Below are 11,813 nucleotides of genomic sequence, written 5' to 3' on the forward strand. Positions count from 1 at the left end.
AAAAAAAAAAAAAAAATTTAAAGTAAAAAGAGCTAAATGTAGTTGCATATGGGGTGTAGTTTGTTCCCCTCCTTTTTTTCTATTGTTTAGATAGCTGCTATTTTAAGATTCTATTGGCTCTTTCTACAATAGCTTGACCTTGTGAATTATAAGGTATGCCAGTCAGTAATATTCCATTGTTTTACAAACTTCTGGAAAGATTTACTGACATAGCCAGTCCATTATCTGTTTTAATTTTTTGTGGAAGTCCCAAGACTGCCAAGCATGCTAAAAGATGCCTTTTGATATGAACTGTACTTTCTCCTGTTTGGCATGAAGCCCAGATAACATGGGAAAATGTATCAGTTGTAACATGTGTAAGGGCCAGACCAGCACCATTTTGTTATCTACTACATAAGCTCTGTTAAAACCGCAGGGCCACTCCCTGCTGCTTCCCCCACCCCTGGTAGCACAGCCATTAAGCCATTGAATTGAGTCACCTAAGGCAGACAGCTGCCATAATAGGCAATAAGTATCAGTTCCCTTGAACAGCTCCCATAATAGGCAATAGGTATTTACTTCCTTGAAATTTAGGTATTCTTCTTCCTAATTAGGCTACACCACCTCTAGCCCCGGTTAAGAAATCCCCGACCCTTCACCTGTACCAATCCAAATCCTCCTTTACTAGTGAAATCATCAACCACCAATGCAAATCCTCCTTTACTAGTGAAATCATCAACCACCAATCAGGAGTGTACCCGTACCCTGACCCTACCCTTTTTGCCTTCTGTACCCCATAAAAACCTTGCACACCCCAGGTTCAGGGCTCGTCCTAGGCTTGCATGCCAGGAGAGTCCAGGCTTCCCAGGGCCTGAAATAAATTCATTTCGTGCTTTTTACATCGGAGTGTGTCTCGGACTGTCTGTGGGGGTCTTTTGGGAGAATTTCGGGCATAACACATGGACAAAGGAAAGTTTTCCAAAGATGGTATATGTGTAATGTGCATTTGCCAAATGATATTTAGTTCTAACTCTCAGAGATTAACTCTAGATGATTAAGATGGTGACCTGAAAATACTGCACTGAGGACACTGTTGAACTATTTGCCTTGCTTGTTTCATGATAATGTCAAATTTGTTTTAATCCTACCACATTAATATGGGTCAAGTTATGTAATTTTTCAGGTTCAGTAAATTCTAAGGCCACTAAAGAATCAGCCTTTTGATTAGCTTCTGTAAAAGGACCAGTTAAGTTGGGTGGCACCTGTGGCTCAAGGAGTAGGGTGCTGGCCCCAAATGCCAGAGGTGGTGGGTTTAAACCCAGCCCTGGCCAAAAAAAAAAAAAAAAAAAAAAGGACCAGGTAAGTTAGTATGGGAACTAATATAAGTAATATAAAAAAGATTTTGTCTATGTCTAACCAACTCTTGAAAGGTATTGAACAGCCAATAGGATTGAGGATGACTTAAATATTTTACCAAGGCCTTTTCCTTATTTTTAGTGATATTTACCGCATAGGCTGAATCACATACAATATTGAGTTTTTGTGGGAAGTCCTGTAACACAGCAATAATTGTTGCTAATTCTGCTTTGAACAGATGTATATGGAGTTTGAATGACTTTTTCTTTTATTCCAGTATATTTTAGTCCACTATATGCTGTTACCATTTGTAGAAGCATCAGTAAAGATGGTAATGGCACTTTCTTTTTTTTTTCCTGAGACAGAGCCTCAAGCTGTCGCCCGGGGTAGAGTGCCTTGGCATCACAGCTCATAGCAACCTCCAACTCCTGGGCTCAAGTGAGTCTTCTGCCTCCACCTCCCAAGTAGCTGGGACCACAGGTGCCTGCCACAATGCCCAGCTACTTTTTGGATGCAGCTGCCATTGTTGTTTGGTGGGCATGAGCTGGATTTGAACCCGCCAGCTTAGGTGTATGTGGCTGGCGCCTTAGCCTCTTGAGCCACAGGCACCGAGCCAGTAAAGGCACTTTCAATTGGAGTTGACCTTACTTTTGTTGGCAATACCTAAGTGGTTAATTTGAAGGATTGGAGTAATTCTTAGGATAATGATTATCTGATTTTTCTATATGGTATGCCAAATTCACCTACCAGGATATGGAGTTAATATATGCTTGTTTAATTTGTTGTTTTATTAAGGGGACAATGATAGTTTCTGGCTCCATTCTTAATAATTTAGCAACCCTCCATCTTGCTTGTCTAATTAGTTGAGATACTAAATCCAGATAGATTGTTAACGTCCTGGCATTGTTAGGTAGAAAAAGCCATTAAATCAAAATTTTTCCTTGAGCTATTATACCAGTAGAAGAATGAGTACTGGAAAAAATGACTTGCAATGGAAATTCCAGATCTACTCTGTGAATCTGAGCTTCCTAAATTCAAGTTTCTATTATTTTTAATTCCTCTGCTGCTGTGGGTGCTAACTATCTTTTATTTATTTATTTATTTTTGGCCGGGGCCAGGTTTGAACCCACCACCTCTGGTATATGGGGCTGGGCACCCTACTCCTTTGAGCCACAGGCACCACCCGCTATCTTTTATTTTTTAAGTCAGAGTCTCCTCTTAAAATAGAGTTTAGATTTAGGAGACAGTTCATTGAGATTCCTGATGATGGGAAGATCCAATTTATATTTTCCACCAAGTTTTGAAAATCATTTAATGTTTTCAAACATTCCTTCCTAATTTCACTCTCTGAGTCTTGATTGTTCTTTCTTCTAGTTGCATCCCTAAATACTGAAACCGAATGGTAGTTTGAACTTTGTCAGCAGCAATGACCAAACCTGTTGAAGTCATAGCGATTTGTAAGTCTATAAAACACTCAATTTTTCTCTAGTTGAACCAGCACACAGTATATACCATTACTATAATGGATAATTTATTATAGAGTAAGATAGAGAACTTTCATAAACCTCCATAGGAGATCCCACTCCTAGTAGACCAGTGGTTAGTATTTGATGCTAATAGGAGTCATATTTTTTCCCACATAGCTCTGACATATATATAGTAGGACTATTTAACATTCCTTGATGTAAAACTTTCCAGTGGTATCTCTGTGCTGGTTCCTGATTATTTATTGCTGGAATAGTAAAAGAAAATCTTTCATAATCTTGTGGTGCTAATGGAATATCAAAAAAACAATCTTTCAAATCAATTATGATTAGCAACCAATTGGAAGGAATCATGGATGAAGGGGGCAATCCAGGTTGTAGTATGGTATTTACTGCTTTTAAATCAGTTAGCATGCGCCATCTACCGGACGTTTCCTGAATTACAAATCCTGGTGAATTCCATGAGGAAAACAAAGGCTCTATTACATGCTCTTTGCTAATTGATGTAAAGCCTCCAGCTTCAGTTTTGGTAACTGCTACTGTTCAGTCCATATGGGATGATCTATTTTCCATTTTAAAGGTATAGGATCTGGAGGCACAACAGTGACTGCTAGTAAAAAGGACATCCTAAGCCAGATTGGTCCTTTTTTTTTTTTTTTTTAAGACACTCTCAAGCTGTTGCCCTGGGTACAGTGCTTTGGCATCAAAGCTCACAGCAACCTCCAACTAACTCTTGAGCTCAAGCGATTCTCTTGCCTCGGTTTTTCTATTTTTCGTAGAGATGGGGGTGAGGGGAGGGGGGTGTCTCACTTCCACTCAGGCTGGTCTCCAACTCCTGAGCTCAAGCAATTCATGGCCTCAGCCTCCCAGAGTGCTAGGATTATAGGCATAAACCACTGTGCCCGCCCAGATCAGTCATTTTTTTACAACAGGTTGCACAGGCGGTTTTATGCCATCTTCATTTTTACCCAAACCTTTCCCTGACATATGGCCCATTTTTGTCATCGTAGCTTTACTTTGCAGACTATACTGGCCAGGAAAGAAAGACATTTCTGTTCCCCATTGCTGCAACAGATCTTGCCCTAATAAATTAACAGGAATGGGAGTGATTGTGGTTTTGATGGTCTCTTCTTGTCCTTCTGGCCCAATACACAGTAAGATAGAGAATGTTCACAAACCTCCATAGGAGGTCCCACTCCTAGTAGACCAGTGGTTACTGATTGTTTTGGCCCATATGATGGCCAATGACTTAATGAAATAATCAAAGCATCTGTTCCTGTATCAGTCATGCCAGAAAAAGGCTTTCCTTGAATAAAAATTGTGCACATTTGGTGTCCTTCTGTGATATGTTCTGGCCAATAATCAGCCTTACCCTGCTTTAAGTACCCAGTACTTACCCTGAGTACTTCTCAAATCTCCTGTTCTTTTTTTCTTGCTAGGGCTTCCAAGTTTCATATAAGGTAATAATAGAAATTGAGCAATTCGATCACCAGCTTTTACACTCCACGGTGTGGAGGAATTTTATTATAATTTGAATTTCCCCTTCATAATGTGAATCAATGACTCCAATATGGACTTTAACTCCTTTTAAATTTATACTTGATCTACCCAATAATAGTTCTACTGTGTTTTCTAGAAGAGACCCAGACCCATATATTCCTGTAGGTACTTTAATTGGAGGCTCTCCTGGCAGGAAAATATCAATAGTGTCACATAAAGCTACTGCTGCCCTACCGATTGATTGTTCACTGGGGGCAGGGTAAACTGTTGAACTGGAAATGCCTGCTGAGGAGCAAGCAAAGGTGCCTGAATTACCCCAATTTGTTTTGGGGCCTGGAGTTGGCCCTGCCTTCCCTTTCCCTTAACTGGAGCAAGAGGTTTTTCTTCATTATCAAATTTGGAGTAACATTGATTCACCCAATACTTTCCTTTATGACATCTCGGACAAACACTAGTGGAAACCTCTGGACCTGGATTTTTGGCTGTTGCCTGATTGTTTCTCTGAGTGTTCTATTTGGCCTTAGGAAAAACATTTGCCATTAAAAGTTCCTCCGATCTTTAATCCTGCCATGGCCTGAGGCATTAAAATAGCTTGATGCATAGGTCCTCTTATTCCCTCACAAACTAATATATGCTGAAATCTTGTCACCTCCCTGAGGGACCTTATTTCTAATCAGTCTTATGGCTCTTCGACATTCCTGATTAGCTTGTTCATAAGCCATAAGTTCTAGAAGTATCCTTCTGTTGTTTTCATCCAGCAGAGACTTCTCAGCCAAAGTCTTGTAGGACGGCGATAAAAGCTGCGTAAGGCTCATTGGCCTTCTGCTTTACCTCAGTGAATGAGGCACAAGGATTTACTCATTTTGGATTTTGCTCCACGCCTTTAAATCGCTACAACGTAGTTGCTGTACAGCCTCATCCGACAAACTAGTTTGCAAATTTGTGCTTTCATATCTCCAGTGCCCATTAACTGATCAGTGATAATGCAGATATTATGTTGGCAATTGTTCCTGACCTGCTCCTGAACGGCATCTGACCAACATGTCTTAAATTGCACATATTGAGATTTGCTTAAACATACCTTTGCTAGAATCTCCCAATCAAAAGAAATTAACTGCTTGTCCTTGGTCATTGACTGCAGAGTAGTTTTGACAAAACGGGAAGTAGGACCATATTGTTGAACTACTGCCTTAAGATCTTTTAGTAATTCAAAAGGGAAACTTTCAAAAATCGCTCTTCTAGACCCTTGTTATTGGTCATCAGCCTCAGACTAGGGGTGGGTAGGAGGGAGAAGAATAACAACGGGAAAATTCCCAGCCTCTGGATCCCCTCTCCCTCTAGCCTCTTTGATGCCTCTACTCATATAAGAATCAAAATTTTCAACGGGATTAGTGGATTTACAAATCTGACCACTAGATGGAGCTGTGATTCTTTGACTAGCCGGAGTAGTCCTTAAAGGAACTCCATCCAGTGCGGGTTGAGATGAAATAATCTATTTATTGCCGGTACCGCGTTTTGCAACTACTTGCGTGCAGTCGCTAATTACGGTAGCAGCAGCGACAGCAAGAGACTCTAGACTTAAGGGATGAGAGGTTTAGGGCATTCTGAAAGCAGAAATGCGAGTTAGTGTGAGGGGGTAATGCGTCTGCGCGGACCACTTGTCGCTGTGAAAGCGAAACCAGTCTGCTCCCGCGAAAACAAGCAGGGGGAGGATTTATTAGCACTGTGGGAGCCAGTGCTGGAATCAAGGGGTCAGTATCAAAATCTACTAATGAATGCTCAGCAGAAAGCTGCAGTAGCGAAGGTTTTGCAGGTGGAAGCACGCCTGCAGTTTCTGCAGGTTCATTAAGTCCTTCCCCAGAATTCTCACTGAAGGTATCACTCAACATATCATCGACTACAGGCGGGTTGCTTTCAACACAGGGTTCAGCATATTTAGGTTCAGGCTGTGTTAGCAGATCAACCAATTTTGGTGGCGGCATTAAAACAGCTCTGACCGCTGACCAAACTGACCAAATTGTTACTGGCACTACGTGTCCTGCCTTTTAAGCTTTAATTAAATCCTTGCCAATTCTCTCCCAATTAGCTATGTCCAATGTGCCGTGTTGATGAAACCACGGAGAAAATTTGTCTACTGTTTCAAACAAAGAAATTTAATTCCGAGTATTAACAGACACTCCTGCTTCCGGTCTGAAAGCAACCGAACAACATCCAAATTTGGGAAATATTTAGAGTGGGACTGTCCCGTAGTTACCCCAGAATTCTTCCAAACTCTCCTACTCACGAAGAGCTGAAAAAGCCGTTTTCGGGAGTCGCTGGACTCTTGTTCCACTTACCGTAGCAGATCACTCGTTGAGCACCAGATGTGGGGGACCGGCCCCTCGCCAGGATCGTGGGGTACGTGCTAAATAAAGTGGAACCCACCGAACATGGAAAATAAAGAAACAAAATAGAGAGAAAAGGCTTAAAGGTGGGTCAAGGGATCCTCCAGAGATCGTGGTGAGAATAAAATGGCCCCTGTACTTTCAACACTCCGCTTGTATTGAGTTTTTACAATTCTAATTTTAGGTGGGAGGATCTATGAGCTAATGGGGAATTTAGCAAAGATCGGCCTGTGGGCTATTTGCGTAATGGATTAGCAATTGAATTCTCCTCTTCCTTAGTTGATAAAGTTAACTATACTTAGTTTCTGTTTTCTTGAGAAACAAGGACCATAGCCTTAAGGCAAACAGAATGTGGCCACATCTGCTTGGTTGGCCTAGCTCTTTGGGGGTCCAAAAAGGCTGGTAGACCCCTTGTTTGCCCTTGTGGGGCAAACAGGCTAATGCCAATGCCCACATTGAAAGCTGGGAGAGAAAGAACTCCTCATCTCTGCCCCAGAGCGGGTTTGGGTCGTGCACACTGTTCCCAGTGACTTTTGTGATACCCACCTCTCTTCTACGGTTTCTGCGTTCCAGGAAGCCCCTTCAGGGCTGGAGCTTTATTCCTTTTTAGGGAGAGCTGTAGCCCCCAGGCTTGATAAATTATCTGTCAGGCCTTGCCTGCTGCAGTACACAATACGCATTCCAATGTGCCTGGACCATTAACCTTTTTTTTTTTTTTTTTTTTGAGACGGAGCCTCAAACTATACCCCTGGGTAGAGTGCCATGGCATCACGCTCACAGCAACCTCCAACTCCTGGGCTCAAGCGAGTCTCCTGCCTCAGCCTCCCAAGCAGCTGGGACCACAGGCGCCCGCCACAACGCCGGGCCATTTGGTTGCAGCCATCATTGTTGTTTGGCAGGCCCGGGCTGGGGATTCGAACCCGCCACCTTAGTTGTATGTGGCTGGCGCCTTAGCCGCTTGAGCCACAGGCGCCGAGCCTGGACCATTAACCTTTAAGCAGGCAACATGTTTGCTTCCTGAAACCTGTTTTCGGCAAGAATTGCACAGACTTGTTATTAGTCAGCAAAGCTACTTTTATTAAAAATCAATTGAAATATTAAAGCTAAGCTGCAGTTTCTTTGCTCAAATTCCTAAGCTCTATTTTGCTCTTGGACGTTTTTCTCTTGGGGGGAGTGGTGTTCAGCGTGTCTGATCTCTAATTTCCCCACAAACATTCTTATTCTAAGAGGACACCAAAAACTACAAAGGTAGGTGTTGAGTGTCTAGTTCTAGATTATTCTATTAATTCTATTAAATACAACATAATCAATATATTCATTGTATAAAATAAATTTTTCCTGTCTTAAAATTGTATACATAATTTTAGAACCCTTTGTATGTATAAAGTGTCTTTTGGCTCATGGAATATGTATTTAAAGGTTCAAAGCATTAGGCATATCTGTATTCTCTGGCTTACTGTTGATCTCTACCACAAGCATGAAATAATGTGGCCAAATACCAATACCTTAATACGTACAGAACGCTTTAATATTCTACTAGTTTATTTTCAAGATGTCAACTTAAAATGTTGTGAAAAATAACTAAATTAGATTAAACTACAGTGCAATCGAGTTAGTATGACAAATTAGTTTTTAAAGTTCAGTATTACATTTATAAAATATTACCTATAAAATTCAAATGGAACTCTTTATATAGCTCCATATTCTCCTTTTGTTATTTTTAAGTTGGTATTCTATTGCAAAGTTCATATTCCCAAAACATCATTTTATAAGAACCCACTAGTAAAAGATATTGTATTTGGTTTGTAATGTTTTTTAGGTGCAACTACATATTCACATCACATTTACTCCTAATATTGATTGAGGTCATTGACATATGACCTTATAGTTGTTTCTTTTTTCCTTAGACAAATATAGGGAGTTTAAATAGTTATCATTATGGAACATCTTAGTTTTACACAAAACCTGAATTTTTTGTAGGCATATGCCCTACTTACACTCTCAGTTTTATGCTCTGCATTAATTCTACTGTTAAAGGAGACATGATATATAAAGTCATTTTTAAAGAATTGAAACACACAAAAAACCCATTAAATTATTACTGGGCATTTTTCATCATTCTAAACATCTAAAGAAATCCTCTGAGAAATAGTTTGTCCAGGCTTGGCACCTGTAGCTCAGCAACCAGTGGGCCAGCCACATACACTAGAGCTGGCAGGTTCAAATCCAGGCCTGCCAAACAACAATGACAACTACAACCAAAAAATAGTCGGGCATTGTGTTTGGTGCCTGTAGTCCCAGCTACTTGGGAGGCTGAAGCAAGAGAATCAAGAATTTCAACACCAAAAGAGGTGATAAAATTATTCTTTTAAAAGTATATAAAATTTCAGCTGAAGAGTTTGAGGTTGCTGTGAGCTGACATGGTCTACCCAGGATGACAGATTGAGATTCTGTCTCAAAAAAAAAAAAAGAAAGAAAGAAAGAGTTTGCATGATTTATTATAAAATACCTAAAGTTGTTCTTTTAAAAGTATATAAAATTTCAGACATTAAAAATTACCTATCACTTAGAAAAAAAAAAGTTTCCAGAAAGATATAGGCTGTACCTATCCAGCTTTGAATGTAGGGCCTTAAGAAAAGAACCAAAGAAATTTCTACTTTGCCTTCATCTCAACATCTGAGATTCAGAGATTTTTATGGCCAATTCTCATTTATGTCTTGGGCATACTGTAAATTAAAAATATTAGTTTGCCTATATGTATTTTCATATGCAATTTAAGTTAATTGATAGGATAGTATATGTTTTTGTTCTTAAGTAACAAGGTGTTTCAGCAGTTTACTAGCTAAATAGCCAAGCAATACATAAACAACTATATCTTGCTTAATCTTTGCCTTTTAATTCTTGTTTTTTATAGTGAAGACAATGTTAGTTATTATTTACTCCTTCATAATGATATTATATTATTCTAGCTTTTCAAGTAATTAAAAGAGACTTCTGAAAAGTTCCATAGATATGATTATAAATTTATTATTGTTCTGACTTCATATCATTTTTTAAATTTCCTTTAAGTAAAATTTAATCATGCTCTGTAGAAAAAATTTCTTGTTTTAGGATCTTGACAGTGATCCTCCTTGCAGTGGTTGATGGTCAAGACAGAAGGCTTCATGCCTATAATCACAGCACTTTGGAAGGCTGAAGTGGGAGAATGCTTCAGGCCAGGAGTTCTAGACTGCTCTGGGCAACATAGTGACACCTGCCTTTACAAACAATTAAAAAAAGAAAAAAACGAGTCAGTGGTCTGTGCATGTAGTCCTAACTATTCAAGAGCTAAAACAGGAGGATTGCTTAAGCCCAGGAATTTGAGGTTAGAGTGAGCTATGATCTCATCAGTACACTCCAGCTTGGGAGACAGAGCAAGACTCCATTTCTAAAAACATAAATAAATAAACAGAAGGCTTTTGATTTTATTGAAATGTGTTTGACACGCCAAGGCTAAGCCATAAGACAAAGAAGATTCCTAGGGCAGAGGAATAAAGAAGTCATTGATGAAATCTTAAATCCTGGAAACAAATTTAGAGATTATCTTCTTATACCCTACTTGTAATTCAGATAAGTTATGATCACTTTAATTTTAAGTGCCCAACACAATGTCATAATTGAAGGATGGTAGACTGCATGAAATCTAGAAATTAGTGAAAAAAGAATTAGGCTTGGTCAGTATGTTTCTTGCAATCTCTGTAGAAGGGAGCATTCTGTTTCCAGTGAGGAAAACATAACTTTTTCTAGACTAGAGAAGGTCATTAGTTCAAGAGACATAGCTTGAAAAATGTTCTTTAGGATCGGATTCTTTCATATATTTCTATATTCTAATCTGTTCCTTTCTGCTCAATAAAATGTTCTTTGGGGAAAAAATATTGACAAAAAATTAATCAGGGCACATCATGTGGATTCTTGAAGCTAACATATTAAGTTCCAGGGTTAAGCAATAAGGTGATAGGGCGGGACCTGTGGCTCAAAAGAGTAGGGCACTGGCCCCATATGCCAGAAGTGGCAGGTTCAAACCCTAGCCAAAAAAAAAAAAAAAAAAACCCCAAACAATAAGGTGACAACCTGACTTGAATTCACTCAAATCAATTTTCCATAACTGATAGATCAGCCATATCATAAATTCATCAAAATTGTTACAGCAACAAAGGGTTTCATGGTTTGCTCTCCATTGTGTAAATAACTCACAAGATATAGCTTTGAGTTCTTCTCTCTTTCTATTTTAAGAGTTTTAACTTTCAATGTAATAGAGAGTTATGGACCTGATATGTGAACCTTGTCTAGAAATGCTAACATTTCTTCTACATATTTCTACATTATCCACACAGATTTTAGCCACAGACTAGTTCTGTATTTATTTTACACATCAGTATTACAATCATAAATCTTAGGAAAGCAAGGCAAACAATCCTGTCAAGGTTCTTGTTGCACTTACATTTCTCCTAACTAGACTAGCTCTACAACTGATTACATTAATTGCATGGATTTTCTTTTGTTTTTTACTGTTTTAAGATATATGGTCTTAATATAAACAGAGTCTTGATGAGGAAGCCAATTAGAGGCTGACTAAAGGAGCAAATCCTAGCTGACCCACAGTCACACACCACAGATGTGATGCTCTGACAGCCTTGGGTCCAAACAGATTCCTCTGTCCCAATTAAGGTGACAGAAGAAAAGAGATGTTTCTTCTCCTTATCTGGTCCAGAGCAAGTCTTCCTGTGTTGGACTAGTTCTCCCAGAGCAAACAGCCCTGCCCTGGCAGAAAGCAGCATCAAGGCCTCCAGCCAGCAGCAGCCCAGCAGCTATGAGGGGAGGGTTTTTTTTTTTTTTTTTTTTTAACAGGTCTGGCTTTAGAATATTAAAATGATAGGATCTTCCACTTTGTACTCAAAGCCAGGAAACTGAGTCCAAAAATTCTTCATTACTGTCCCCCTTTGTCCAGACTCTGTTCCCTATTCCGAATATTTTTAATTGACTAACAAATAATAATTGAATATTGGTTTCAAAATTATAAAATCATTATTACTAGTAATGCAAGCACGTCAAGATTTGGCTCTTCCCTTAA

The 11,813-nt window shown here is 39.4% G+C and overlaps 2 protein-coding genes across 2 annotated transcripts in view; one reads left to right on the top strand and one right to left on the bottom strand.

Annotated features, from left to right (window-relative positions):
- LOC100956128 overlaps positions 1-11,813 on the top strand; it is a 46,403-nt gene that overhangs the window by 23,962 nt on the left and 10,628 nt on the right. The window lies entirely within an intron of this gene.
- Positions 9,943-11,813, bottom strand: part of LOC100941637 (histone H2B type 1) — a 7,135-nt gene continuing 5,264 nt past the window's right edge. Inside the window, exon 2 of the mRNA XM_003801856.3 lies at positions 9,943-9,960. The gene's annotated coding sequence lies outside the window, so the exon portion shown is untranslated. The remainder of the gene's footprint in view (positions 9,961-11,813) is intronic.

This window comes from Otolemur garnettii, unplaced genomic scaffold (assembly GCF_000181295.1).
Source record: "Otolemur garnettii isolate 467f Iridium unplaced genomic scaffold, OtoGar3 scaffold00223, whole genome shotgun sequence".
NCBI classification, from domain to species: domain Eukaryota; kingdom Metazoa; phylum Chordata; class Mammalia; order Primates; family Galagidae; genus Otolemur; species Otolemur garnettii.